This window comes from Aulonocara stuartgranti (genome assembly GCF_965226115.1).
Source record: "Aulonocara stuartgranti genome assembly, chromosome: 3".
Taxonomy (NCBI): Eukaryota; Metazoa; Chordata; class Actinopteri; order Cichliformes; family Cichlidae; genus Aulonocara; species Aulonocara stuartgranti.
This window is the reverse complement of record NC_138941.1, coordinates 34,640,423-34,653,874: the sequence shown is the minus strand read 5'-3', so window position 1 is coordinate 34,653,874 and position 13,452 is coordinate 34,640,423. Positions and strand designations below refer to the sequence as shown.

General features: G+C 39.0%; 1 protein-coding gene across 2 annotated transcripts in view; it reads right to left on the bottom strand.

The window, feature by feature from the left end:
• Positions 1 to 13,452, bottom strand: part of LOC309703378 (phospholipid-transporting ATPase ABCA1) — a 233,889-nt gene that overhangs the window by 215,240 nt on the left and 5,197 nt on the right. Inside the window, exons 1-2 of one of the 2 annotated variants that reach the window (XM_082528160.1) lie at positions 4,560 to 4,574; positions 3,846 to 3,908 (exon numbers count right to left, since the gene is read on the bottom strand). The gene's annotated coding sequence lies outside the window, so the exon portion shown is untranslated. Of the gene's footprint in view, positions 1 to 3,845; positions 3,909 to 4,559; positions 4,575 to 13,452 lie in introns of those variants that run through there. The other variant, XM_082528159.1, reaches the window with a different exon arrangement.

Genomic DNA, 13,452 nt, shown 5'->3' with positions numbered 1-13,452 from the left:
TCCCATATGGAAAAGAAATAGTAAAAACTTATATGTGATTACTCATGAAAGTGGCCACTTTCTCATTACTTTCATACATTGTTTTACTAAGTATCAAAAACATACAAGTTTCATTATATAATTTTTCAAGGGATCTTATATCTGTTTTCACTCTTGTATGGTTTTCATACAAGTTTCACACAAGACAGATACAAACTTTATAAGATTTATATATATCTTTTCCATATGGGTTGTATCATTTTATTTTGGCTGGTCCGTGAAAATACTGTCTGACATTAAACTGGTCCGTGGCCTAAAAAAGGTTGGGGGGCCGCTGGTTTACAGGATGATTCACTAAGCCATGTTCAAGCCATTTTGCGTACTACAAAACCACAGGTCACAAGTAGCACAACACTAAGGAAAGAAACAGAGTTACACAGAGTTTCAAACAATGCTGTAGAGCAATCTTTTTATATCACTGTTTTGTGAACACTGATCAGGCCGAACTTTATGACCAATAATGTGGGCATCAGGGAAATGGAAGAAGGTGGTCTGGTCACGGGTTTGATTTGTTGACTTGGTCTCCAAATCCCTCACATCTCGATCAGATCGAGTGTTTGGGATGTGCTGGACAAACATAGAGACCCCCACCTCACCTTACAGGACTTAAAGGATCTGTAGCTTGCTTGGTGCAGATACCTCAGCACACGTTATGGGGTGTAGTGGGGTCCTCGACAGGTCAGGGCTGTTTTGGCAGCAAAACAGGGTCCAACACAATACTAGGCAGGTGTTATTCCTGATCGGTGTACAGATACATCACTCAACAACATGTAAAATGCTAGAGTTCCACTTCATTTGGGTTACACAATGCAGATTAAAACAACTCTACTTCCATTTGTATTAATGTGCTATCAAAATGCTGAAGAATAATGTGGCTTCCTTCGATTTTAGTGGCAAGACTTTGAGTATTTAACTTGCAAATCTTTAAATTCTACCATGCTGGAACTGGGTAGATGGATTGATTCTTCCTTTTTTTAAGTAAGTCAGTCTCTTTGTGGTTTAACATTTTGTGCTTCAAATTCAGAACAAAATAAATTGTCGGAATTAAATTTGACTTTCAAGAAGTGAAGATTTCAATTCTTCCTTCATAACGAATGGAAATGAAATTAATACATTAGATGCGATATTTTGTGTAGAAAACCACATATTAAATATATATGTAAACTTAATTTTAAAGTTACAAGCTGTGGTGTAAGTACTATGTATGTATTTAGATCTCTGATAACAGAGGCATGAAAGGCTTGTGACATTGACATTACTTTTACCTTTCAAACTATCAAGTGTATTTTGAAATAATACAAAAGCCTTCACATTTGTCCTCCAGCGACCTGCCATTGCAGACAACAAGGACCATAGAAAGAAAACATACATTCACCTGGAGTTGGTCTCCAAAATGCTGTTTTCAAATCCGCACCCAAATGAACCCTTCATCCACATCTCTCCACAGTAAAGCCACTAGCCTGACAAAAATATTTAGCCCTGCCACTCTCTTGATATTGGATATGTCACCCTCCATTGCCTGTACTATGGAGCAATGTCAAAGTCATTTTGCCTGTGGTGATTTTCTGTACCATGAGCTGCACAATACCTTTCCTGGAGATGATGCTGTCCATGAGAAGAATTTCAAAAAGGAAAAGTCTAAGGGTGCCATTTCTGGAATTGCCCTGCCACAGAGATGCAAACAGGCGATTTAACAGACTCTAGTGAAAATATATAAATTGCTTTACACACAACCGGCCTGCTGATGTCTGCTCACTGAACCAATCTTACCCTAAATACTGACAGACAACTAGCACAGTCTTAGACTGACATCTCCCTCAGTTTCAATTAAGACCTAAAACATGACAAGTCCTGTTAGATTACCTCACATCATTGCCGTCACCTAAATAAAATGCCTTTCCCATCCATATACCAATTATCAGCTTCCTGAAACATACAGCAAATGGATTTGAAATTAACCATTTTTACAAACAGCTGAGGATGCACCTGCTGCAAAGAGGATAGAAAAAAGTTCCCACAATGTTATAAGAGCTTAGATACAGATAGCTTCAATATTTGGGAACAAAGCAATTTACTGTGAATGAATAAAATTAAATGCTAGAGATAAGTTTGTATCATACAGTCTTGTAAACAATATCTACATTTGACATCTGTCAGCATGTCCTAGCTACCATCACACATATTCCAGTGACTAATGACAGCTCGTAGCAATGAAAATGCTAAAGCTAACAGAGGTGAGTTAGCTCTAAATGGTAAAGGGAAGTTACCTGTGCATTTCTTTAAAAAAAAAGCAATGCACATGAGAAGCACACATCACACAGTTATGACAGTTAAGAGACTGATAAACATTAGCATGGCTGCACGGGCCAAATCTTCTGAAATCACACCTGAAATAACATGTGCTAGCATGCTAAATATATGCTACAGCACATGCTAGAGTTCTTCTCTCCTGACCAATCACAAAAAATAAAGTGTTACCCAACATTATAAAGAAAAGGCACAAATGCTTAATGGGAAAATAACCAACACAGCATTATACCTCATCTGTCCAAAGCCAATTTTCTTCTCTTTTATTATCTGTCATCAATATCTTTAAGCACATCCTTCACGTTATTAGCATTTAAATATCCACCACTTTCACTGAATTATTGCCTCGTTGGACCAGCCAAAATGAAAAGCTTTTAACAGAAAAACTACAATGCCAATATTAATGTATGATACATTATTTGTAAGGTGTCACCTTCGATTTTTTTGAAGATTTGCATTTTTAGCTTGTGGACAAAACTTCTGAATGCATGTCAAACATAAGTCATGTTAGATATCATGGTAGTATCTACCTAAACGTATTTTTAAACGTAACACTGAATTTATTCCTTCTATTTCATAAGAAAAAAAACCCCACACCAAAATCCATAAAATTCATCCTGCTGTAGCTAACAGTTAGAGCTGCACGCTGAGCAAACAAGCAGACCTCCACAGACAGTGAAGATGTGCCAGTAATTACCTGGTGCCTCCGTACGCATTTTGTTGATGACATTACTGTGTGCTATCTTTCAGCTTTACCACTGTCAAAATAAATATAAAAAAAAAACATGTAACCTTACTGGCAAGATATGAGGACAGACAGGCAAAAAGAAAAAGGATGGGATTATAGTGCACACACTGTGACAACCAATTTGGCAAGACAATCCAGGCTGCTGCAATGTTTCACCAGGGGACGAGAACTTTACATGAAATGTCAGGGCAAACATTGACCGTGACAGGCTGACCATTGAGGTAATCCATTACTGTGCTCTGATAATGGTCCCATGCGTGGAGCCTTCAGAATCTCTCTGAGTCTCCCCCTCAACACCCTTGGGGTTTAGGGGTAGTGAGATGACTGTGAATGATGTGAGTGATGACTGTGAAGATGAATGACTTTCGGTGGAGCCAAGTCTGAGCTGCAAGTAGTGCACAGAGACTTAATATACCACCTTCAAATATGTCTTCCAAGTAAAAGAGCCAAGATCAGCCCATCTGCTTCAGATATTATGCCATCAGGTACAACTCTCATAAACACTTCAGCCGAGAGAGACTTCTAAACCGACTGTAATTTAATAGTGCTAATACCCAGTAAAGCTATATGGAGAGATACAGCCTGGTAACACTAATAAAATTAAAGTGAGAGCGTTTTCTCATACTCACTATACAACAAGATGACACTTCTCAAGTGTGTTTGCCAAAAAATAAACTTCATTTTCTAATTTCATATGTGAAACCGACGTACCGGGGGAGGACTCACACGAGCACAGGGAAAGCATACAAACCTCAACAGGCCAGTGGATTTCAACCGAGGACTCTCTTGCTGTGAACCTAACCACTGCAGACCCCTGGAAGGCAAAAATAGTGGTCCATCACTCCACTGAACTACTTCTTAGGCCTGCCAATTTATTTTCCATATGCTTCACACCACAAATATTTAGATTGTGTCTTCAAATAAAGATGAAAAAAACATATGTGAACAAACTTCAAGCTTTTGTAATCCATGTACAGAAATAATCACGGCAGTTCACAGTAGATTATTCTGCCAGACCTCTGTGCTGGTAATATTTTATATATATCTTGTGGAGAATCCCACCTCATATTCTGCTGCCAAAATGAACAGCCACAAAAGTACGCTGAGTAAGTATGTCGAAAATGGATCAGTTGATAATGACTCCATCTCAGGAAAGACAAGACAATTCTTGAATGACAAAGCATGCGTGTGAGCTAATTAGCTAACATTAGCTGTCTAAATTGAGCCAAGGTTTGTATCATGGTCATTGTAGTAGGGAGCAGCAATACTTTAGTTAACACAATACCTGCTTGCCAATCTAATAAAACTTATTTCACATGCCTGCTGTAGCTAACAGTTATCTACAGCAGGCATTGCAGGTATATCCTTTTAGTAGCTGCTATTTTTAGTAGCTAATGCTAGCAGTTTGCTGATAACTTAGTACTCCACCTTATCTTCCAAGTAAGTTGAGCTCAGAAAAACTAACCTGGTGATAGCGAGAATCTTGATATTAAAGCCAAGTACACACTAGGAGTGATTTGCGGCGACCAGAGAGCATAAAAAGTGACTGAAGTTTGGCAATTCCCAGCGACTACAGGTAACTGCTGCTGACGCTAAGTGAGCGGGACTCTCTCTATAACCTTTTAGATTAGTCACTGAAGAGACTACCAATGAGAGTGAGGAATACCGGCAGTAAATATATTATACTTTAATGTATTTACTAGCAGGTCACCCTATAATAAGTAGAGGGTCACCTAGGCAACTGGAGCCTGGAATGCTACTAACTGGGAGCGAATCAACGAGCAAATCGCTTGCAGTGTGTTAGACTATTAAGACTAAAATAGACATCCAGATCCAGTGTGTGTGTGATGTCACTGTTTCTACTGCCATTTTTTATATACAGTCAATGGCTTACTTGCGTCCTTTCTGTGAAGAAAAGGGGGAATTGGTCGAATTTACTCACTGCAGACGAGGAGGATTTTGGTTGCGCGTCGATAGTTTTTGCCTTGCACGAAACAGTTGCAGTAAAAACAGATGTAGAGAAATGGGGCGAAAAAGGCCCTGTTTTCCCCTCCGGGTGGGTGTTCCTATAATGATGTGACATCATGTGAAAACCATGAATACAAGACTTAATTTAAAAAAACACACACACACACACACACACACACACAGAAAAGAGATTCTGTTGCACTGCAACAGAAAAAGGTCGGACCACAGCGAGGAATTCATTGCCATGTTGCAAGTCAAAGTGAAATGATAATTATAGCCACAGGAACCGCAGCTCTGTGGGCAATAAAGAGGAACATGGGTATGGATGAAAAAAGGGATTATTTTAATGGGTAAGAATTATGTATTTGATGTACTGAGGGAGCACTGAGTTTGAAAAATAAAATGTGCACATGCATTTAAAGTCTTTAAACGCAGGACTGGCTTTGTCTTTTTGCCAGGAGCGTATTTATTCTTCTAATTAGGCACACTCTACAAAAGCAATTAGATCCGTCAATAATTGCTCAAGTTCCAAAAGTAACTCGTACATTTACTGGAACTTTTTATACGTACATTTTCAGGTAATTCTGATTTCTATTTTAAAACAACAACATTTCAGAGGGGACAGAGGGAATTCATGTGTACACGGTTAATTTTTCTTGACCACTGGCTTGCAGCTTGACATTACATTACAAGAATATATTCAGAGGTTCCTGCACTGCTCACAGGCAGCCACACTGGTTGCAACCCATCATCTGGTTTGCTCACAATATATACACAAGTCAATTTCTTTCTCTACAGAGCAAGTCAAGCTGTCAGGATGCCTGTCAAATAATGATCTACATGCATGCACAATGGGAGGGCACAAGTGCACGTGCCCCTGCCTTTCCTTTTAACAAAGTTCTTTCTGCTGCTCCTGATATCTGTGAATATTTCAGCAGCGCTGGAGCAGGCAGGCTGCAAGCTGACAATAAAAGACAAAAAGGGGAAAAAATGAAATAAAGTTACAGAAAGAAGAGAACACTCTCAAGCTGAAATACAAAATTGCCCACCACTGTGGTTTTCCTGTCACCAGAATCCTGGGCCAGTCTGAGATACTCATTTATTTGTTTTATTCTGTCTCTCACTTCACATTCACAAGTTCTGGGGCTTTTCATATCACTCTGTGTAGTAGAATGTACCCATTGTTCCCCCCTGGAGATTAAACACCACGAAATGTCAATTTGAAATAAACACTAGGAGGAAAAAAGTGACTCAAAATCCAAACCCAGCAAAAGGAAGTGAAGGTGCAGGGAGAGAAGAGAGATTAGAGAGAAACTGGGGAGGCATGATAGGATAAGAAAACAGGAAAAAAAAGAGAAAGGGTGGGGTCCAAAATGTCTTCGGTCGTGTCTCCGGTAAAGAAAGAAGAAAGTGTGAAAGTGCTGTAATAAAATGTTAAAAAATAAATACATAAATTTTGGACCGCGATGCCAAGCAAATCCTTTTTATTCCCCGAGCAAAAAACAGCCGTCTCGGAAGAAAAGCATTTCATTCCTGCACATTTTCTGCTACGGGCAGTTGGAGGAACCAGCAGCCAATGCGTTGTAAAGTGCCACAGGAAGCTCGGGTGAGGAAGGTTAATGAACCCACCTTTTCCATCGTCCCAGTGGGCGTTTTTTTATAGGAGAAAAATTAATTACTTGTGACAAATACACCGGCACTTGGATGAGCTGCCATTTCTGCCAGGCGGTCTGTGAACAAAAACATTTTTCCAATGCGGTTATATTAGCCGTGGACTTGCCTAATCAGCGCCCGATGCACAAACTTGCCTCGGCACACACAAAGAGACACAAAACCAAACCCTGCATCCCGAGACACTGACAAAACATGACAGCGTATAAAAAATGCAAAGTTCACAAGCACTGACACTGATGGCGTGCTGTTTCCAGAGTAAAACATTGTACATTCTCTGCCATTATGACTTCGTCCTCTGGGGAAACAGCCGTGTGAACTGACAGACATTCTTCCTTTTGAGCTCCCTGCACAGCAGCGATTGTGCCTGGAACCCTTACAAACACAGGGTTTGAGAGTTTTATTTATTTATTAAATGCATTGCAGCAGCATGCTCAAAACTCCTAATGAAATAATTTGCTCTCATTTCTCGCACGAGTATCGTCACGATTAGAATGACGTTTTAGCTCGTCCCCCCTGCCAGCTGCATATTGACCCTGTTAATCATGCTGCTAAACGCCGTTTCCTTTTCCGGATCGGTCAATTTGATGAACTGTTCATTGGCTTCATGTGTTGGAGGATGCCAGGGTCTGAACCAGGACTATTAAGCCAATAAAGAATATGGAGTTTTAATAATTAAGATCATGCTGGCTTATGATTGCGTTCAGAGTTCCCAGCAGACGCTGTGGAGAACATGATATTGCATACAAATTAATCTTAACTTCGATGAATTAAAAAAAAGAAATGGGAAATAAAATGTTTTGGGAACATTAGACACCCAAAGCGGCATCTGTAAATGATGCTTCTAGAACAAGAATTACAACTAGAGTGCTGTGCAAAAGTCTTAAGTCACCCTTCATTTTGGGGGAAATATGGGAAATAGATGCACCTATAGTCTTCAGGAATAGTTCTACAAGCTTTCTGAAGGACATTCAAAGTTCTTCCTTGATGTTGGCTGCCGTTTGTTCTGTTCTCTGTCAAGATGATACCACAATGCTTCAATAACACTGAGGTTTGGAGAGGCTAGTCTATGACTGAAAGAGTGCATTGTGTGTTTTTCTATCCAAGTATATTTTTACTGCAATGTGTTTGGGATTATTGTCATGCATGAAAGATGAAGCCTTTCGAGATAGTATGTCATGGTGGACCAAAATCTCATGTGACTTTGCTTGTTATCAGTTTTTTCTCTATCACACAGGGGTAGAACTTACCCAGTATGTCAGTAGGCAGGCGGTTCTTCCTCAGTGTCCTCAAGAAAAAGAGCCGCTGATGGGCTTTCTTGACCAGGCTGGAAATGTTAGTTGACCAGGACAGATTCTCAGAGATGTGGGTCCCCAAGAACTTGAAGCTGGAGACCCGTTAAAGAGCTGTGCCATTTATGTAGATGTGGGCATGGGTGTCTATCATCTCTCTCCACAAGAAACTGGAACACTGTTGTGTCCTGGGACACTTTATGTTCCAGCTACAAATAATTTCTGAGAATCAGGAGAAAAAACACCAGGAAATAAGCAATACACATGATAGGTAGAAATAAGACTTTGTTTTGAGAATTCTTTTTAAAAAGTCTATTGAGAAGTCTCTGTTCTGTACTTCTTCATCTTCAAAAACGTAAAGATTACGTCAAAAAGAAGTCCAGCCACTTTCTTTCCAAGCTCCTTGGACTACCATGACCTGGATGACTGAGAACCTACACAGACACTACTGTATGAACCGCACTAAAAACTAAAGCGTGTGCACATGTCTTAGCTCACCTTAAATGCTTTCAGCTAATAACAGTAAGTATCCCTTAAGGGACATAAGATTCACACCTTTGTATAATCCTTATAGAGAAATACCAGTAAGAGCGGCAGAGACTTGAGGTAAAGGAAGAAGGGTGCAAAAGGTGACGAGTTTAATGGTGATGTCAAATCAAAATAAAGCAAGAGGAGGTAATTCAGCAAGGCTTTGGACACTACTGTCAGTGAAAGTACTGAAGTATAGCCACAGTAGGACAATTAAATAGCTATCCATTTCCTCTAATGGTCGCGTTTGGTGGCGGAATGACAAATTAGAATTCAATGAAGTTGTACTTATTATAGCTGGATGCTTGCCTTTAATGTCTGTGCAGTGGCACCCTGAACTCACAGACAAATTACCCAGAACATCACAGTGATGAATTATTTATGTGATATTGGATAACGGACACCTTTAGTTGAAACTTCCACACAAAAAAGGTAAAACCTTGAATGTGTCAAGTGGCTCTGCGGCTCGGTTAGCCTGTTTGATGTGGTACAGAATATCTGGGGGGGAAAAGCTGGAAGCTCTGCTAAAATGTAGATAAAAACAGAATTCAAATAGCACAGAGGCATCATATTAAATGTTTGGGAAAAAAATTTACTTCAGGATATTTTATGTTAAGAAAGATATGCTTTTTTTGGATTTACAGCAAGCAGCATGTTTCAATGAGGATGGCAAAGGGGCAGGAAAAGATTAGAAATGTTGTGTGCTGCCTAAAAAAAAAACCCTCAACAATAACAGTGTAAAACTTTTTAGAAAGTCTAACAACTAATTAGGGTAGTAGTGTCATGATAGGTTATTAAAAGATCATCCAGGAACACCAAGCACCAAGAACTTTTTGTTTAATGGAAACATGCCAAAATGTTCTACCCCACAGCAAGGGATGAGTTTGGATTTGATACCAATTTCTTGAAGCATTATAAATCTTGTTTTTTGGTGCCTGTGACCCATCTTATTAATTTATCAATCACGCAGACAGTCGTTCCTCTGAGTTGGAAGGTGGCAAAAGTTACACCAATTTATAAATCGGGTGATAAAACAGACCCTGCTAATTATCGACCTATTAGCATACTCCCTATCTTTTCAAAGATAGCAGAAAAGTGGGTTGCTAACTCTATCATCAAACATCTTAATGACTCCAATCCGGGTTTGCACCCCATGCAATTCGGATTTCGCACTCTTCATTCAACTGAAACGGTTGTCTGTGTTTTTGTTGAGAGAGTGAAATCTTACTTAGACAAGAGCAGTTATGTTGCGGCTGTTTTTCTTGATTTCAAGCGTTCGTTTGACACTGTGAATCATCTTAAGCTCTTGTCTAGACTGTCGACATTTAACTTTAGTAATCACACTGTTAAATGGATACAGTCTTATCTATCAGATAGAAAACAATGCGTGCAAATAAAGAATAGCAAGTCACCCTATCTTTACTGTACGCAAGGTGTCCCCCAGGGTTCAATTCTAGGCCCCCTGTTATTTTCACTTTATGTAAATGACTTGCCTAATGTGTGCAAAAATGTGGACAGGATTATGTATGCGGATGATACGGTAATTTTTAAGCAAGCCAAAACTGCTGATGATGCAGCCCATCAGCTTTCACTGGCATTACATGATTTACAAAAATGGCTGAATGACTCATGCTTGTGCCTTAATTTTAAAAAGACTGTATCAATGTTTTTTAGTAAACCTAAAACAACCGTGGCTGCAGTAAAAGTCTGCTTGGGTGCACAAGAATTCATTAATGTTGAGGAATTTAAGTATTTGGGAGTGCTACTAGACTCTAAATTATCCTTTAAAAAACACATTAAAAAAGTAGTGAAAACTGTAAATGTTAATATACAGAACTTTAGACATATCCGCACATCATTAACAGACACAGCAGCGATTACATTCCTGCATTCTATGATACTGGCTCATATTGAATATTGTATTACAAGTTGGTCCTATACGAGCTCTGCTACTATTGGGCCAATTGAAGTATGCTACAAAAGAGCATTGAAAATATTAGATAAAAAACCTTTTTCATATCACCATTGTCAAATTTTAGAAAAATACAAGTTTTTAAATTTTACTAATTTCAAATTATTTAAATCTGCCTGTCTAATATACAAAGTTATACATGGTCTGGCGCCTCCACCAATGAGTGATTTTATTAAACAAAAGTCTAGCAGTGTTGCCGGGTCTCGACTGACTCGAGCCACTGTTAGAGGTGATTGTGAACTGGCACTCAGGCGGACCACCTTTTCACAGAATGCTCTGTCATATCAGGGAGTGAGCTTCTGGAATAGTCTTCCACTGTCAGTGAGGGAAAGTACAAGTCTACCCATCTTTAAGAGTCACTTAAAAGGTCGGCTGAGGGACACACAAATATGTAATCATGTTTAATAATCATGTTTTATATTGGACGGGAAAAAGAGTTAGTGTACTACAAAAAGGGAAACAACTGTTAGTGCAATGGGTGAACGCAATATCACGATGGTTTGGGCATGTACAATACTGGGGTTTGTGCAATATAATTGATGTGTTTCCGTTATTGTTATCTATACTGTCCTCTGTGTCCACTCTCCTTGTCATTGTTTGTTCTAGTATAATGTGATCACTGTTTTTGTCCTTGTCACATGACCTGTAAATAGTGTCTCTGTATGTTTTTACTAACTTGTGTTTAACACCAACCTGCCAGAGGGTCTGCAGATGGAAATTAGCCCAAGGCGATAATCTGGCATATTTACATTTGTTAAAATGTTCATTAATATGTATTGCCCCTCTTTCTAAAAAATAAATAAATAAAATAAATAAATAAATAAAACAAGAGCAACACTGTCCAAGAAAAACTTACTCTTTGATCTTATGTGAGCAGTATTACAGGATGACTACTTCTAATCCTCCTCAGTGTTTATGCAAGCAGTCCACCAACATGCTCTGAGTTACGTCTGGGTGATACTCCATGTGCAGTGAGCTGCTGAATGGTAGAAGGTTTACAGTAAAATCAACAGAGTTAAGTTACATTTTAACAGCTTGTGGCACCCCATTATCAAAAAGGTCCTTTAACATTTCTTGGTCTTTTTGACACTGACCCAACGCAACAGTAGACAGATACAATATATAGATGGAGATGTTCATACAGAGTTTTGATTCTGCAAAGCTCTGAGCAGCACTAATGCAGAACCAGTGCAATATCATGCTGGAGCCTTTAATCAGCTCTGACCTCTGGGCGAAGGGTCTTGCTGCCTTAACTATGTGGTCTGCTAGGAACAGACACACTGAACTGATTCCTCATGGCAGCGATCCACGACTCCTCATTAGCGAAGTACACAATGCTAACTAAGTGTAAAGAAGTGTAGCTTGAGCCAGCATCAGACTTTACAAGCACTGGAAAACAAAGTAGGTTTAAGAGCTAACTGGGCAAGGAAAATAAAGGACAGACCATTTCCTCCAAACTGCAAAGGCCAAAAAAAAGGACAATGACAAAGCCTTCCCTTGTGCCCATAGCCAGACATAGCGTAGCATTAGCAGTTATTGGATAATTTTGTTTGCCTTTGATCACTTTTCAAGGTTAGGTTATTGGGTTAGTTAATATTACAACAGCTATGCTTCTACAAATCCAGCTTCATGCATGCTATTGTTCATCTTTGAGTTTGCTAACTTTGTATCATTTCCCCACTCTGATCCTCTCCAAATGGCATTAACACTTTAAGAAGACAATATTGAAAAGATATAAACAATGCAATTTTCTTCCTAGCAAGTCCAAGGACCGAATAAGGCTATAATTGCCCATGCTTCAAGCAAACAATGAAAAAACGCATTCAAATGTACAATTTAATCAATTCACTTATCATCTAGGTGGCCTGTTGGGAAACACACTTAATTGACACTATTTGCACTGAACTACTGAAGGAGCAGCAGCATAGATTGCCTTTAAAACGCTCTTAGTGGCACATTTATAATTATGGAAACACAGACACAGATGCTCTGGGTGATATGATGGCATCAGAAGGCTCTTAATTTAATGCAGGCACATCATTTGTCCTATGGGAGCTTCATCCTAATATAGGAGCTTATTGCAGATTTAGTTAGATCCTAATTTCGGTCATCACTTACATAAAGGACAAGCCAGAATTGCTATTACACAAAATGCACTGTAGGACATCTCTCAAGGTTTTGACTCTTTTTTTAGTTTACAACTCAAGGTCTTAAAATTATTATATTGTTGTAGGAGTTATACATTGGAGTGCAATTTCTTCTATGTGCTAAAATTGTAGACATTGTATTTCATAAATATATTTGTATTGCTATAAACACTATAAACAGGGACTACGGCTGTACTTTCCACAATAATAATAGTTGGAACTCTTTCCATCCAGTGGGCCATTTGTTGCCCTAAATTGCTCCCAAGACAAGGCCATTTGGTTCACTCATGTATGGTCTACTACAAATGCTGTATTGTCAGAGGCTTGGAGACTTGTCATGGTTTGGTTATCTTAGCGAAGAGAATACCACAGCTGTCTACGATATAAATGAGGCCATGGCTCTGAATTGAAATAGATCTTCGCAAGCTTTGGGGTCATTACTTCAAGTTAGATGGAAGAAAGGTGAGTTTGACTTAAAGTCGTATCTCAGCAGACAATGTAAGGTCATGGCAGTTGTGCTAATGTTGCGGCAACAGGGTCATATAATATCACGATTCCTGAAAGTGTTCTGCTCTGTTTTGATAATTTAGTTGAATAAAATTTAAAATTAGTCATTAGGATATACATGATACAATGATATAGCTATTCTAAGACAATGCAACTTTTGCAGAAGTTGATGGAGTAGTGGAGTAAATGAAAAAGGCACGTGGGAAAAAAACATCATGTCCAAACTGAAGGGTAAATAGCTGCACTGTTATGAAAAATCTTCAACAAAGTGTT